The sequence below is a fragment of the Callithrix jacchus genome, chromosome 4 (assembly GCF_049354715.1).
Source record: "Callithrix jacchus isolate 240 chromosome 4, calJac240_pri, whole genome shotgun sequence".
NCBI lineage: Eukaryota > Metazoa > Chordata > Mammalia > Primates > Cebidae > Callithrix > Callithrix jacchus.
In genome coordinates, this window is record NC_133505.1 from 150,811,914 (window position 1) to 150,828,779 (window position 16,866).

Here is a 16,866-nt window from a genome sequence, read left to right on the forward strand (position 1 = left end):
ACAGGTATGTACCACCGTGCTCAGCTAATTTTTGTTAATTTTATTTTTTGTAGAGACAGTGTCTCCCTATGTTGTCCAGGTGTTGCCCAGGCTGGCCTCAAACTCCCAGGCTCAAGAAATCCTCCTGCCTCAGCCTCCCAAAGTACTGAGCCACTATGCCTGACCATCATTTCTTTTTAGTGCTAAGTAATGCCCTGTTGTCTGAATGAACCACAGTTTATTAATCCATTCACCTACTGAAGGACATACTGGTTGCTTTCAAGTCTTAGAAATTATGAATAAAGCTGCTATTAACATCCTTATACTGGTTTTTGTGTGGACATAAGTTTTCAACCCATTTGGGTAAATATTGAGTAGTACAATCGCTGGATTATATGGCAAGGGTATGTATAGTTTTATTAAAAATCTGCCAAAGTTCCTTCCAAAGACGCATTCACTTTTACTAAACAACGACAAGACCTATATAAAAACAAGGCACATGGCACTTTGCACATGGCAAATCGGTAATAATCAGCAGTATTCTATTTATCTCTTGCTCGATAAAAATGTAATGCTTTTACTTCTCCTAAACAACTTGTTTATAAATATCTTGCTCTGTATTGAATAGCATATTAAAAATCACCTTTTTTCTGACAAGAGGCACCCTATGTGTATACCTGGCAATGGGCTGACCCATCAGTGGCAGGAAGAAGCATGTGCCAGCACCAGTGCCGCTGTAGTATACTGCAGATAGTGCTCCAGAGAATCGTGTCCTTCTCTGCCCTGGTTCCGTTTCCCAATGTACTCGAAAGATTCCAAACCCACAAGCTGATAAAAGATGCTACATTTCCTTCTATCTTTCTCTGAAAATGCCACACCTATTAGCTCCATCAGTTCATGTCTCTAGCTCCTCTCCCCAAAAGCCCAGTCTAAGTAGCTGTGCCCCAAGAGAAAAGGTTGTTGGAGAAAGTGGCAAATGCCATCCCATTCCTTCAACACCACCACCCCTCTCCATTTTTTTTTTTTTTGACCTCTGTGTGCTTCATCTCTCTCCCTTCAGCTCAAAGCCCTCAGGTTCATGGACTCATGCTAATTAATGTCTGAAGGAACCTATTATTACTATTGCAGTTGTAACTTTAGCCGGATCTCAAACCAAGATTAGGCTGAGCCAGTGAATACTTGACCATCTCTAATAAGATTGACTCCAAATTTATATACCTATAAGCCAAAATTGGTGTCATTCCCAAAGTAGTACTTGCACTAGGTCGTTTTTGCATCACTAGAAAGGAATACCTGAGTCTGGGTAATTTACAAAGAAAAGAGGTTTCGTTGGCTGTGTTTTTGTAGGCTGTATAGGAATCATGGTGCTGGCATATGTTCAGCCTCTGGTGAGGCCTCAAGGAGCTCTTACTCATGGCAGAAGGTGACAGGGAGCCAGCATCTCACATGATGAGAGCAAGAGCAAGTGGGGGAGGTGCCACAGTGCCACACACTTTTTAAACAACCAGATCTTGCATGAAGTCACTCATCACCAAGAAGACAGCACTAAGCCATTCCTGAGGGTCATCACCAAGAAGACAGCACTAAGCCACTCCTGAGGGTCATCACCGAGAAGACAGCACTAAGCCATTCCTGAGGGTCATCACCAAGAAGACAGCACTAAGCCATTCCTGAGGGATCCATCCCATGACCCAATCATCTCTCCCCAGGCCCCACATCCAACACTGAGTATTGTACTTCTACATGAGATTTGGTGGGGACAAATTTTCAAACCACATCATTCTGCCCCTGGCTCCCCAAATCTCATGTCCTTCTCACATTACAAAATGCAATCATCTCTTCTCAATAGTCCATTGAAGACTTAACTCATTCCAACATCAAGTCCAAAGTCCTAAGTCTCATCTGAGATTCATGACCTTCCATTTCTGGACTATAATAGCAAAACAAATAAATAACTTCCAAAATACAATGGTGGTAAGACATTGGGTAAACATTCCCATTTCTAAAGAGATATTGGCCAAAAGAAAGGGGTAATTCTCATGCAAATCTGAAAACCAGCAGGTCAGTCATTAAACCTTAAAGTTCTGAAATAATCTTCTCTGACTCTATGTCCTGTATCCAGGACACAAGGGTGCAAGGAGTGGACCCCCAAGGCCTTCGGAAGCTCTGCCCCTGTGGCTTTGCAAGGTACAGCCCCGCAGCTGCTCTCACAGGCTGGAGTTGAGTCTCTGCAGCTTTTTTAGGCAACAGTGCAAGCTGCTGGTGGATCTACGATTCTGGGGTCTGGAGGGTGGTCGCCCCCTTCCCACAACTCCACTAGACAGTACCCTGGGGGTACTCTGTGTGGTGGCTCGAACCCCACATTTCCCCTCCACACTGCCTTAGTACAGTTTATCTATAGAGGCTCCACCCCTACAGCAGGCTTCTACCTGTGTACTCAGGCTTTCTGAGACATCATTGGAAATATAAGTGAAAGCTACCAAGACTCCTTCATTCCTGCATTCCATGCACACACAGGCTTAACACTACATGGAAACTGCTAAGGCTTATGGAACCTTGGACTACCCAGAGCCACAGCCAGAGCTCTACCTGGGGCTCTTTGAGCCAAGGCTGGAACAGGGGCACTGGAACGTGAGGAGCAGCTTCTCAGTGTGGTACAGGACAGCAGGGCCCTAGGCCTGGCCCTTTAAACCATTCTTTCCTCCTGGGCCTCTGGGCCTACAATGTGACTCAGATATGCAGGTCTTGCTAAGGTTCTCCCACCAAGTGGCCAGGATTCAAGGGCCTTTGTGTCTGTTAGCAAAAGCCTCAATCAAAGTCCTCTCCAGATAGCTCCTTGCAATTCCTTTTCCTGGGGCCCCTGTGACTTGCTGCTCTGTAACCTCCCTTCTCAATAATAGGGAAGAATTGCATATATTTCGATAAATACCACTCATAGCCCTAACCCTAAGATATTTTAAATATATTTAGGAAATGTATTCAGCAAAACTATTCAGCAAATAACTGCCACCTATTATAGCCACTCACGAAGTCTATCACCTATTGTGAAATGTGAAGGAACCTTGTTATTGGCTAAATTCAGCTTTGTCTTGCCATTAATAATATTTTCCTTCCCTGAGGCTGCCCTGCAAGTAAACCTGCTTTAGTCTTTTGGGGTACCTGGGGCCATTTTGGGAGATCAGCCTTGAGGTCCCATTTTGGGAGATAACCTCAAGGTTATTAGAAACTTTACTTTTTATTTCTCTATTCCTAATGCCACTTCACTGTTTCCAGGTAGTCAAGGGTCTGAAAGGTCATTTCCCACCCCTTTCTGTCTAGCAAGAGCAAGTCCTCGTTACTCCTCCACAAAGCTTCCCCAAATTTTATGAGAACCCTCTGATACCTTCCTTTCAGGAAATTTTGCCACACCACTTTTTTTTTTTTTTCGAAAGAGGGTATTACTCTGTTGCCCATGCTGAAGTGCAGTGGTGTGATCATAGCTCACTGCAGCCTTGACCTCCCAGGCTCAAGCAATCCTCCCACCTCAGCCTCTCAAGTAGCTGGGACTACAGGGACATGTTACCATGCCCAGTTAATTTTTGCTTTTTTTTTTTTTTTTTTGCCCAGGCTGGTCTCAAACTCTTGGGCTCAAGCAATCCAACCACCTTGGCCTTCCAAAGTGCTGGGATTACAGGCATGAGCCACTGGGCCCAGTCTATGCCACAGTATTTAGCATTTATATTTATTTCACCTAGTTGGTTTCTTCATTGCTCCCTAGGTTAAATGTTGACTTGCCACCTTCATGGATTACCTATGCATTCAATATTATCCTAGACACATGGCTGGTAGGCAATACATTTTTTGATTACTTGATTGAGAAGGTTAAAAATGCTGAATTGAAGGACATGAAGGTAGGGACCATGTGCATCTAAAACTAGAAAGGTGATCTATGAAGATTAAATCTGCCTCTTCCTAAGAAAAAAATGAACAGACACTGGGAAGTATTCTCAAAAGCATTCTTTACTCTTTCCTGTGTCTTTATTTTTTAATGAAGTGATTTTTGTTCACACTTTTCCATTCCAAATTACCCATAATCATTCTAATTACAATGTGACCTACATCCCTGGTCTGCGTATAGATCCATGGTCCCCTCCCCCATCTCTCCAGGGATCACACCTATCTGACGGGGTATGCAAGAAAACATTATTTCTGACACCAGAACTACCAGCTGCAGATTAAAGCAGTTAAGTTGCTAAACCATAAAGCCGACTATTTCTCTAGTAACACTACAGTACATTATTGAAAGTTAGAGGGGTTCCCTCTTCGAAAGCTCTTCCATGTATGACTTCCTTATGGCTTTTCCAACATTTCTCTCCCCTTCCCTTAAAAGGAGACCTCTACCCATGAGCCTCAGAAAGAATAATGTAATTTTCAAAGAAATTTACCATTGGAATTGAAGAGATACTGGATGACAATGTGAGTAGAAGAGTTGTAACAGATACGCACGATTATAGCATTTGCACCTTTTAACTCCAGGGAGAGTCACAACAGCCAGAAGAGAGCCATCTACAGCATGGAGCAGAATAAATACACAGGACTAAATTCCGAAAGGCAGCCTCTCATTTCATTCAGTTCAGCTACCCATTAGCTATATGGTGTTAGCAAGTCAGTCTCTTCCAATTCCAATTTCTTTCTACAACTAGAAAAGGAAGGTCTATCTGCACAGCCTACCAGCTTCCACCAGGATCAAATAAGGTGAGATAAGAACAAGGGCAGCAGCCACTCCTAAATGTGGCCCTTTTGCAGCCAGGTGCCTCTGAAACATAGCTGTTAATCCTCACAACTTTTCCTGTAGATCATGTTATTGTATCCCCATTGAACAATGAGTAGACACAGCTAATTGATGACCTTGTTCAAAGTCACCACCCAGTAAGTTATTCAAATGTGGTTAGCCCATGTTTAACCTCCACATTATACTGCCTCCCTCTATATTTTGCAATAACTTTAAAACTACAAATCTATATAATTTTGTTAAAATATATATGATAATAAGTCCCTGAGGAAGAAGTTGGCAGCCAGACTTGATTCACTTATTCTTTTTCTACCCCCGACCTCCCACCATCAATTTTATCAAGTTCTTTTCTCTTCCTGATCTCCCTCTTCTAGTTATTCCTTTTTTCATTCCTCTTACATTTTCCTTTTATGTGTCTCTCTTCTGTTGTCATTCCAACCTTCTGCAATTAACATAATGAGAACACAAACCCCCACAACTTAAAAGTGCATGGAAGTAAAACAATGTATCTGAAATATATTTACTATGAATGTAGGAAACATTTTGAACTTCTTTTTTTTTTTTGACAACCCCTTTCCTGGGTTAACTTTAGACATAGCTGAGACTTTTAGGAAGATGAAGTAATAGAATCCTTAGCAAACTTTTTTTAAGTTTGCTAAGGCTGGGTGTGGTGGCTCACTCCTGTAATCCCAGCACTTTGGGAGACTGAGGCAGATAGATCACGAGGTCAAGAGATTGAGACATTCTTGACCACCAGGGTAAAACCCCATCTCTACTAAAAATACAAAAATTAGATGGGCATGGTGGCATGCACCTATAATCTCAGCTACTCAGCTACTTGGGAAGCTGAGGCAGCAGAATCACTTGAATCCAGGGGGCAGAGGTTGCAGTGAGCCAAGATCAAGCCAGTCCAGTGCACTCCAGCCTAGCGACAGACTGAGACTAGTCTTAAAAAAAAAAAAAAAAAAAAAAAGACGAGACAAAGTCATTTCCATTTTAGATTATCAGCATGTAATTACACTAGAATGTTACCAGATTAAAAAACACACACACACACACACACACACACAGATATGACTACACAGTGAATCCTAAATTCTAAATTCTATGTGTGGCTAGTCCAGAAGGGCAATGTTTACTCATCCCTATTGTTGCCTCCCATGGATGCTTTTCCCCCCAAACCTAGGGGCCTGCTGCTGTCTTTAGGCCACACAGCACTTTGTTCGTTTTCTACCTTAGTTGTCGTAGCGGGATTATATTGCAGCCTGTTTTCACGTTAGACTCCCCAACTTAATAGAGACGGCTAGGGCAAAAACAAAACAAAACAAAACACACACACACACAATATTTATTCATCTTTATATTCCAAGAATGCCCAGTACATGAAGATCCCCAACACATGTTTGTTGAATGATGGAACAGAAATTCACATTTAGCAGGAAAACATGCACCCTTCAGACAGACTGGGGTTACCATAGGGCAGGACACATTGGCGATTACTGGCTCTTAATTTGCTTAAAAGGAAAATAATCTAAAGTCTTTGATTCTTGAGAAGAGGAAAACAGATACGGTGCATTTTTCAAACCATCCTCCACGGGCTGGAGCTGGCTCGCTTTTCATCCTACTGACACTTAATTTTCTGAGTTACAGTTTACACCAAGATCGTTACAGAGCTGGTCATCTGAAAACCAGCCCTCCTTTCCTTCCGTGGCAAGGGTATCCTTCCACACTCCTCTCACTCAGCCCAGAGATCACTTGCAGAACAAAAGAATGAATTTATTTGTTGCAACCTGCACCGGGACTTTGTGTCATTATTTCAATTTCTCCCTTTTCCACACACTTCCATACACCCTATTTCACCTCTATTACAAGTTCTCTGGGGCCACTTTACAGATGATAAAACTGGGCTGAAAATGTTTAAGGTCACATGAGTGGAACCCAGTTCTTCTCCCTCCCCATCCCTAGGTGAACCCAGCCACATCCGCGGGGCAGCTTTTACCAAAAGGCACACGCCGGAGCTTTACTCCGCACGTGATTCAGGACCGCTGGGGTGAGCCCAACAGGTGTGTTCCCAAAAGCTCTCCAGGTGCTTCTGGGAAGCGCCTGGGGTTTAGGCACAAAACAACATAAACCTTGTCATATCATTATTCCCTGAACACATTGGAGTTCTGTCTCCCAGTGGCCACACAGATGCTCTATGTCAAGACCCTTGAATAACTGCCATAGTTGTCACTTCCCTTGGCTTTTTCAATAAAATGAACAGCTCCCGCGCTCCCAGACTCCTGAACACTCGGGAAACCACAGGTGATCGCTGTTCTTGACGAAGACCCCCTGCACAGCACGGGCCCTCCAAACCCAAGGCTGTGCACCCGCCAAGTTCCCACGCCCACCGCGACGGGGCGTGTCCCGCCCGCCCCCATCAGGGGAGTCCTGCCCCCGAAATTCTCTCCGTGTGCCGCCCCCAATTCGAGGGGACGCCACGGCCCAGGTCCCTTTTCTCCCGAAGTCTGCGGGGACCTCCCCGCCGCCACTCAGTCACTTTCTTCCCATAACTCAGGCTCTTGGGGACGGGCTAAGCTGGCACTTGAAATTCTCCCTTTGAGGTGGTTCAGCAAGGACCGCCCCGCCCTCAGCCCCGCCCCGCACAGGGCCCGGGAGGCGGCGCCTCGCCCTCGCGCGGGGAGGAGGACGGCGGGCTGGCGCTAGGTGGCGGCCTTTCAGTTCCTACGTCACCAGCCCCGCTCTCCGCCCCGGCGCAGAAGCGAAGAGCTGCAGACTGTCGAGAAAAGGAAAGGGCGCCCCAAGCTGCACAAAGGCGGCCTCCGGGGCCCCAAGTACAACCGCCGTCCCCGCTGGACGCGGCCAAGAGCCTGGGCCGGGCTGCCTCGCTCGACCTGCGGGCTCCGTGCGGCGTGTGGGCACCTGCAGCCGGGGCTGGTGTCCGCACCCCGGCTCCCCGCCCCGCTCTCTCGCTCTCCCGCGCCTCACCTGCTCTTCCTACAGACCCGCAGCGAAGTTTCTCCCGGTTGGAAAGTTCTGGAGTCCGAAGCCCGGAGCCCGGAGCCCGCGGCCGCCTGGGGCAGCTCCGAGGGCGGCGAGCCGGTTGGGCGGCTGCCGGGCGGGCTGCGCGGCTTCGATTCGACGGCGCCAAAAAGGGGAAGGGGAGGAAGGGGCGGGAGCCTCGGCGGGGCGATCCCCCTCCGACCCCAGCCGGCCCGCGTTAACCGCCCTGGAGACTTCTTCGCTATGATTATCCGTCCCGGCGTTGGGGACTTCGCCTCTCTTCCGCAAGACCCTTGTCATCAACGCCTGCGTTAAGAATTGGGGCTACCGGTCGGGCTACCTCGATTCAGATCTTGCTCTTCCACTTAGGAAGGTGTGATGTGAGGCTACCTACTCTACACCTCTGCAAAAAAAGGGAAATTAATAGTAATAATAATTCCTGTGCAGGGGCGAATCCACGTGTTGTGGGGTTTGAAACTGCAACAACTGTGAGTGGGGGTGGCGAATCTTCAAGAGAAGTACAAAATGAGATTCTGGGATTAGCAGACATCTGTACGCGTGAGGGGACCTGAAGCTTAAGCTTCATCAGTTTCACGTGTCAAACTGCCTCTGCAATGTTCTTCATGAGCTTCATTAAGCGCGAGAATTAAATGAGGTGAGCCAGGAGCAGGGCCTAGCATAGGGCCGGGCGCACTCAGCAGGTGATGTTTATAGGCATCATTTCCCTCTAACTGGCCGGGTGGACGTAGGAGAGGCAGAAATAACGCTGATTGTCAGTTATGTGCCCGGTGTTAGAGTACGTGTTAAACTCACTTCATATACCAACGCGTGAATCAGCAGTATGCCAGTTTTATAGCTCAAAACACCGAGACTCAGAGAAGTCATGTAACTTGCTCACGGTCTCATAGAAGACCCAATTCTGCCAGTGACAAGGACCTATTTTTCCCACAGTTCCACCTCACAAATATGAATATGTAACTATGTTACTATAACTTGTTTGGACAAGAGAAGAAGACATTCCCCCACGAGAGAACTGTTCATGAATTTTCACTGCGAAATTTCCCCAGCTCATGCAACAGCACATGAAGGCTTGCCCTGGGTATGAAATACCCTGCTGTAAAGTCAATGTATGTACTTAAAGGTGCTCAGGTTACACATTTGCTTGCTCTATTAGTACTTTGTGTTTACTTTTTATATTGATTATTAATACTGCACGTCAGATACATGAGTTTATAAGCTATCCCCAAAGGGCTTATAAACGAAGACAACAATATAAGGAACTGTCCTCGTTCAAGTCACTTCACATTCTTTTTCTCATTGAATTTTGACATCTCTATGCTATAGTTGTAATGCCCTCAGTTAACTGATGAAAACTCAAAAGTGGATTAAGTTGTCTAAGTTCACACAGATAGCCAGGATTTGAACGCATTTGATTTGCCTGGATTCTAAACTTTAGCTCTTTTTTCTACACTCTGAGAAAGAAGAGAAGAAACTGTTTAAAATACATGAAGTTAGGCTGGTGCTATTTCTGTAATCCCAGCACTTTGGAGGGCTGAGGCCGGTAAGTTTGAGACCAGCCTGGCTGACATGGTGAAGCGCCTTCTCTACTAAAAATACAAAAAATTAGCCGGGCATATTGGCAGGTGCCCGTAATCCCAGCTACTGGGGAGGCTGAAACAGGAGAATTGCTTGAACTCGGGAGGCAGAGGTTGCAGTGAGCCGAGACCAGGCCATTGCACTCCAGCCTGGGCAGCAAAAGCAAGACTCCATCTCAAATAAAATACATGAAGTCATTTATGTTTTTGCAAAGTGGAAGAAAAGAGTGCAAGTAGTTATTTTCTTAAGTTTCTATTGCAGGAGAGCTAAACAGAAAGCTTAGATCCACAATTTCGTTATTTAGGGTGAGGAAGGGAGAGTGTTTACTACAGTGCCAGGCACATAATAGGACATTTGCTGCATGAGTGAATGAATGTGTGAAAGAAGTAGTAAACTTCTTTGGGATCCTTGGTAGTTCCTCTTAAGTCACAGCCTTTCAATATGTGGTTCTTATAAAATGCTAGTATTGTGAAGAGATTCCCCTTCACCATCTTTTTTCTCTCTCTTATGTAATAAAAGGGGCAAATCAAAATTTTAAAGCGAGCAAAAGGTGAGTGGAAGAAGGAAAGAAGAATAAAAGAATCATAGGACTAAAGAGGAATGAGGAGACACATCCTTTCCCTTGCCTCCTTGGAGTAAAAAGATTTTATATCTGTCAGAAACATGAATACAACTGCAAAAGTGCATTACATTTTCTAACTAAATTGTGAAATCGTTTGATTTTTATTGCATTATTGTAAAAGCAGCAATATTTTGTTAAGAAAGAAAATACACCCTACATCCATGCCCACTCCCACCCCGCAACACGTGAGTCCAGCTGTGGCTTGGATGGGCGGAGGGTGGGAGGTTACACATTTGTACTTGTCTGTAGTCCCAGCTACTAGGGAGGCTGAGGCAGGTTCACTTGAAACCAGGAGGCAGAGGTTGCAGTGAGCCGAGATTGCGCCACTGCACCCCAGCCTGAGTGACAGAGTGAGACACGGTCTAAAAATTTAAAAAAATAAAAATTTTCAAAGGCAAGTTCACTACTTCTCCCTCAGGCAGGGAAGCATTCATGCAGGAAGTGAACTTTCAAAGACTTTCAAAAACAAATTCAATAAAGGAAGTGAGAGAGGGGGGATATATACAACTTTCAAGGAATAGATGATGTTTTAGAAATTTAGAGGAGGGAAGGAAATGGTGGGTCTAATGAAAGGAATAACGGCATCGTTTTAGTGCTCCAGGCAATCTGACTCCAGAGCCCATGTTCTTTCGCCTATACTGTTGGGCACTTCGCAGGAGAACAAGTTAGACCAACTGATCTAGAAATGGCAGGCTGGAGAACAGAAAGTGAGAGGGGGGTGGGAGGAGGAACTCTGGGTGCTTTTTTTTTTCTTTTTTGAGTCAGAGTTTCACTCTTGTTACCCAGGCTGAAGTGCAATGGCACCATCATGTTTCACTGCAACCTCCGCCTCCCGGGTTCAAGTGATTCTCCTGCCTCAGCCTCCCGAGTAGCTGGGATTACAGTCACCCAACACCACACCCGGCTAATTTTTTGTATTTTTAGTAGAGACAGGGTTTCACATGTTGTTTGGGCTAGTCTTGAACTCCTGACTTCAGGTGATCTGCCTGCCTCAGCCTCCAAAAGCGCTGGGATTACAGGTGTGAGCCATCGTACCTGGTCTCTGGGTGCTTTCTTTAAAAACCTGCAGAAGATGTGAGCCCCTCCAGCCTGAAGATTAAACCAAATTCACTCCCCAATCCCGGACTGACAGCACAGCCTTTCTTAGTTGCATACCTAGTTAGAACATCCCTCATTTGCAAATGTCACTACTACATCAAGTCGTCCTTAACTTCAAGTACAAGATCTTTGGTTATATACATCAATCAATACAGCTGCACACTGTCCATTAATACACATTGCCCCCCTTCCCCATAGCCCGCAACTACCTTTCATACACCAGATTTCATTTTGGGTCATCATCTGAGAGATGACACCAACCATTGAGTGATGGGTGTTGCTGTTAGCCACTCACCAAAAGGAGCACAGATACCGGGGCTTGTGGTCCCAATGCCCACCATCCCATGCCAAAGAACCATGTTCTTGGACCTTTGCCTCCACACAGGCTGCACTCATGAAGGAGACTCAGGGGTCATGTCCCAGTGCCTAGAATCTGCTCTCCTGGGTTGTGGAATGGGGTTAGTTCTGGCAGACACAGCCTCGATCTTTCGGTGAAATAAAACAATCGAATCCTCTGTAGGTACAGAAGGCAAAGATCTTCACCCTGCTACTCTGTTTCGACTAAACAATGGCATGATGTTGGTAGTTAGGTTTAATCGACTCAGGGGCCTGGGACATGGTTGTCCTGACCCCAACAGCCATCTCCCTGCTTGGGATTCCAGAGTGAGGGCTGACAGGCTAGAACTCTTACTGGAACCCCTGGCTACTCAAGCCTGAGGGAGGCAGGAGCTACAGAGACCATCAAGAGAAATTTTCTAAGCAATTTTTTTTTCTAATATGAGAATCATTTCTAACATCTACAGGTTTTGTTTTATTTTTCTTTTTGCCTTTTAAACATATTTCCAGGAACTCATTAGTTACCAATGTAAGGGACCGCATTAATAAACAAATTACTCCAAGGATATAGAATTCCCTTTCATTGTCACTGCCCACCCTGTCTTGCTTCCTATTTTAAAAAATGTCTTTGTGCTCTGACCCCTAGAACTTCTTCCTATTTTCTTAGTTCATTACCTCCATTCTGACTTCCTTTTATCTCTTCACCCACTATAGAACAGTTTTTGTTGCTGTGGTTTTGTGTGTACGTGTGTGCATTTATTTCCTTACTCCCGTAGGCATGACTCCTCATTTCCTGGACTTCCCTCCATTCCCAAGCAGAAATCTCTCCTCATTCACTTGCTTTGTTACTTTCTCAAATTGTTGCATGCTACAGGGACATCAAAAGAGTATGTCGATTGGATCTACCATGAATGCAATTTCAGAAGAGCACATACAGCTTTTTAACATCTTTTTTATCATCTCTTGTATTAGTCCAATTGCATATTGCCATGAAGAAATATCCAAGACTGGGTAATTTATAAAGAAAAAGAGGTTTAATGGACTCACAGTTCCACATGTGAGGGAGGCCTCACAATCATGGTGGAAGGCAAAGGAGGAGCAAAGTCATGTCTTACATGGTGGCAGGCTAGAGAAAGTGTGCAGGGAAACTGCGCTTTATAAAACCACCAGATCTCATGAGACGTATTCACTATCATGAGAACAGCATAGGAAAACCCTGTCCCATGTTTAAATTACCTCCTACTGGGTCCCTCCCATGACACTTGGGGAGTATGGGAGCTATAATTCAAGATGAGATTTGGGTGGGGACACAGCAAGCCATATCATCTCTCCATTACATTTTCTACCGCTGAGATTCTAAATCTTTTCCATCCAAGATCTCAACTTTTCCTCCTTCTCACTTTCAACAGAGTGAGCGGCCTTCTTCTTCAAGTAGAAGTACTTCCCACTGGAGCTTCTACACATATTTTTGCATCTTTCCAATATTTATCTTTCTTCTTTCTTCTCCGAGAAAATGGTTCTTCTTGCAAAAGCTAATCCCTGTGACTTAAACTCAAAACCTCTACCTCCTCCAGGATTAGACTCTATCACTTGTCACATTTTACTTGCATTTTCAGAGTCCTCTACTTTGTTGACTCTTGGGCCTCTTCTTTCAAGCTTATGTCTTCATTATTCTTTAAATAATGATCTTTTATATCAATATAAGATTTTCCAGCAGCTTTCCCACTTAACGGAAACTATTGACCTGTAGTTCAGTGCTCCCTTACCACCCACAAAGTTTAATGTTGAGTGTCAACCTGATGGGATTGAAGGATGCAAAGTACTGCTCCTGGGTGTGTCTGTGAGGGTGTTGCCAAAGGAGGTTAATATTTGAGTCTGTGGACTGGGAAAGGCAGATATACCCTCAAACTGGGTGGGCATCATCTAATCAGCTGCCAGTGTGGCCAGAATAAAAGCAAGCAGAAGAACATGGAAAGACTAGACTGCTTTAGTCTTCTGGCCTACGTCTTTCTCCCATGCTGGATGCTTGCTTCAGTTGAACATCGGACTCCAAGTTCTTCAGCATTGGGACTCGAACTGGCTTCCTTGCTCCTCATCTTGCAGATGGCCTTTGTGGGACCTCACCTTGTGACTGTGTGAGTCAATAGTCTTTAATAAACTCCTCTTTACATATACATCTATCCTATTAGTTGTGTCCCTCCAGAGAACCCCGACTAATACATCACCGAACTTTGTCAATGCATGTCTCTGCCCATTACCATTGGTTCTTATCCCTACTCACTGTGGAACCCCTTAGTATCCACAGCATGCAATCTGGCTTCCCTGCCATTCTGTTTTACCCGTTCTTTGCAATCAACAGTGACATCTTTTTTATTTTTAGATGGAGTTTTGCTCTTGTTGCCCAGGCTGGAGTGCAGTGGCATGATCTCGGCTAACTGCAGCCTCCAACTCCCAGGTTCAAGTGATTCTCCTGTTTCAGCCTCCTGAGTAGGTAGGATTACAGGCGTATGCCACCATGCCCAGCTAATTTTTGTATTTTTAGTAGAGACAGGGTTTCATCATATTGGTCAGGCTAGCCTTGAACTCCTGACCTCAAGTAATCCACCCGCCTCAGTCTCCCAAAGTGCTGGGATTACAGGCGTGAGCCACCATGCCTGGCCAACAGTGACGTCTTCTAACTGCCAAGCCATTGACCTCAATCTTTAGTATCCTTGACTTTTCCAAATGATTTACCATAGAAATGGTTCTCAACCATTTACCAAGTTGATCTGTGCCTCCCTTCACATTCTCTTCCCAAAGGTTCCTTTTTAAAAAAGGAAACAGGGGATTTTTACATTAGCTACATGATTTAAATTACTGTTATAACTTTTATTTAATGGTTGCAGTTCCTTTGACAGTGTACCAGTTTGAACACTTCAAAACAAGCCAGTCACCTGAGCATCTCATGTCATGGCTCAATAATCCAAAATTAGGTAGATTTGTTGCAGACTCATTGTCTGCATCCCCCCAAAATTTATATGTTGAATTATAATCCCCAAAGTGATGGTATTAGGAAATGAGGGCCTTTGGGAGGTCATCAGATTATGAGGATGGCACCTTTATGAATGTGGTTAGTCCCCTTCTAGAAGGAACCCCAGAGACCTTTCTTCTCTTTCCCCCATGTGAGGATACAATGAGAAGCCTGCAGTCTCGGATCTGGAATAGGGTCCTCACCAGAACCCACTCATGCTGGCACCCTGGTTTTGGAATTCCAGCCTCAGAAACCATGAGAAATAAATTTCCATTGTCCATAAGCCACCCAGTCTATGGCATTTTTGTTATAGCAGCCTGAACTGAATAAGACACATTTTATATACTCTCTCAATCTTTTCTGTCTATATATTTGCTTGGGGGAAGGAGGGCAGGGTTCTAAATAGCCCCAAGAAAATAGCTAATAACCCTAAGCAGAGGCAAAGTAATTATCGAGAAATTAAAGGAAATCTGCATGAAATTATCTGTCCATTCAAAGCTGTTATCTCTGCATTGAGGAAATAATGCCAGCCCTGGCAGAAATCAATTCCTCCATTTGTTCTGTGATTCTGTATCTCCTGGTTCTCCTAACACTCAAAACGTTTATCTTCATTCTTTCCTATTCTCCTTTCCTAAATGTGGTGGTCCTCCAATATTTTATCTTCAGACCTTTTCCTTTATCTTTGCTCATTCGCCTTTCCGCTTATGTCCTTAGGACGCACACAATAAATCACTTCTAGGCATACAAGTTCCAAATCACTAGCACTGAAGGATCCCCAGTCATGGATACCTGTTTTTTTTGTTTTGTTTTGTTTTGTTTTGTTTTTTAATGTCTGCTGAAACATCTTGCCCTGCCATGCTCACCAGACTTTCTCACTCAACATTCCAAACTGAACTCAGCATCTTATCTCTATAACTAGTTTCCTATTTCAATTTTCATAATTCTAGCAGCACTGCCATTCTCCCAGATGCCTATACTTGAAAAGTAACTTTGTGCCTCTGTTTCTTCTCTGTCTTTCCCTCCCCGTATTATATGTTCCAAATCTATCAAAAGTGCACTTAGAGGAAGCTTGGCATGTGTATTCTTATGATACCTATCTTATTCTGTCTTGAATTATACAGATATGATCGTTTTAAGGAAAATCTGTAAAAAGAAATGAACTTTAAATAGTGGTATTTAGAGACTTAAGTTAATATCAATATTATTCATTCTACAAAAAAGTTATTTTTGTATAACCTCTTGACAAGTACAAGATGTAAAATTCAACTTCTACCTCTAATAATTTAATTTTTACAGGCTAAACTTATATGCAGTTCTAATATTTTTGCCTACTAAAAGAAAATAGTAACATTTTCAAACTATATGTCAGTCATTTGTAAAAGTAATTGTATTTTAATATAAAAAGTTTAAGTATACAAAGAAGAGAAGGTAGTAAAATGAACTCTCAGATGACCATTGCTCAATTCCATAAATACCAATATTTTGTCACATGTGCATAATATATTTTTTCATTTCTTTTCTTTGTTAAAATATTTAAAGCAAAACCCAGACATCAGCTTATTTCATTCCTGTTTACTTCCTCGTGCTATTATAATAGTGTTATACAGTAGAAGCATGGAAGCATATCCCTACTAGTACATAAAGCATGTAAGAGTGTTATGATGTGATTATAACACTAGCAAAACTGATGGTCATAACTTGGTGTTCTATAAAACCCATACTGTATTCAGACCTTCTCTCTTGTCTTCAAAATGGGTTCTTACAACTGTTTTTTTGGGGGAGTTGTTTTGTTTTCATCAGGGGCCACACAAGTTCTACCCAATGCATTTTGTTGTTATTGCTCTTAACTTCTTTTTAGCCTTTTTATTTTTCATGCCATTAACTTGTGGAAAAAACTAGATCCATAATATTCAAACGTCCCACATTCTACATTTGCTGTTTACTTCCTTGTGGCAGAGCATAACAGCTTGTTCCTCCTTCTCATAGTTCCTGTAAACTGATGCCACCACTTGCTTTGTTTTTTGCATTTTGTATATTTTCCCCACTGCCTGTGGGTCTCTCAAAAAAATATGTCTTTCAGTGATGCCTTTTTTCCCGGATTCATCTCAGTTGGTTTTTGATATTTCAATTGATACCAATTGTTCGGTAGAAAGTCCCGCCATCTTTCCCCCAGGTTTCTTGCCCCCACCCTCCCCCCAGGCTTCCTGCTGCCCTGAGAAAAGCCCACCAAGCCTGCTCTGTTCCGCCCAGCAACAACAAGCAGCCAATCATCGCAGCAGGAAAGCCCGCCAAGCCTCGGCCTATCCTGAACCGACATGTAACCCTCTGAGCCACCTCAGCAGTCTGCCCAGAGACGGACAGCCTATCCTAAGCTCCTACGACACTCCGCCAGCCCTGTGTCCATGCCCCGTCCACCCCCCCATAAAACCCTCCTACCCCAGCTGCGCAGTC

At 44.1% G+C, this 16,866-nt stretch overlaps 1 protein-coding gene across 3 annotated transcripts in view; it reads right to left on the reverse strand.

The window, feature by feature from the left end:
* Window positions 1-7,905, reverse strand: part of PLAGL1 (PLAG1 like zinc finger 1) — a 130,509-nt gene extending 122,604 nt beyond the window's left edge. For all 3 annotated transcript variants that reach the window (XM_078370218.1, XM_078370227.1, XM_078370217.1), the window contains exon 1: window positions 7,739-7,905. The gene's annotated coding sequence lies outside the window, so the exon portion shown is untranslated. The remainder of the gene's footprint in view (window positions 1-7,738) is intronic.
* Window positions 7,906-16,866: the final 8,961 nt, after the last annotated feature.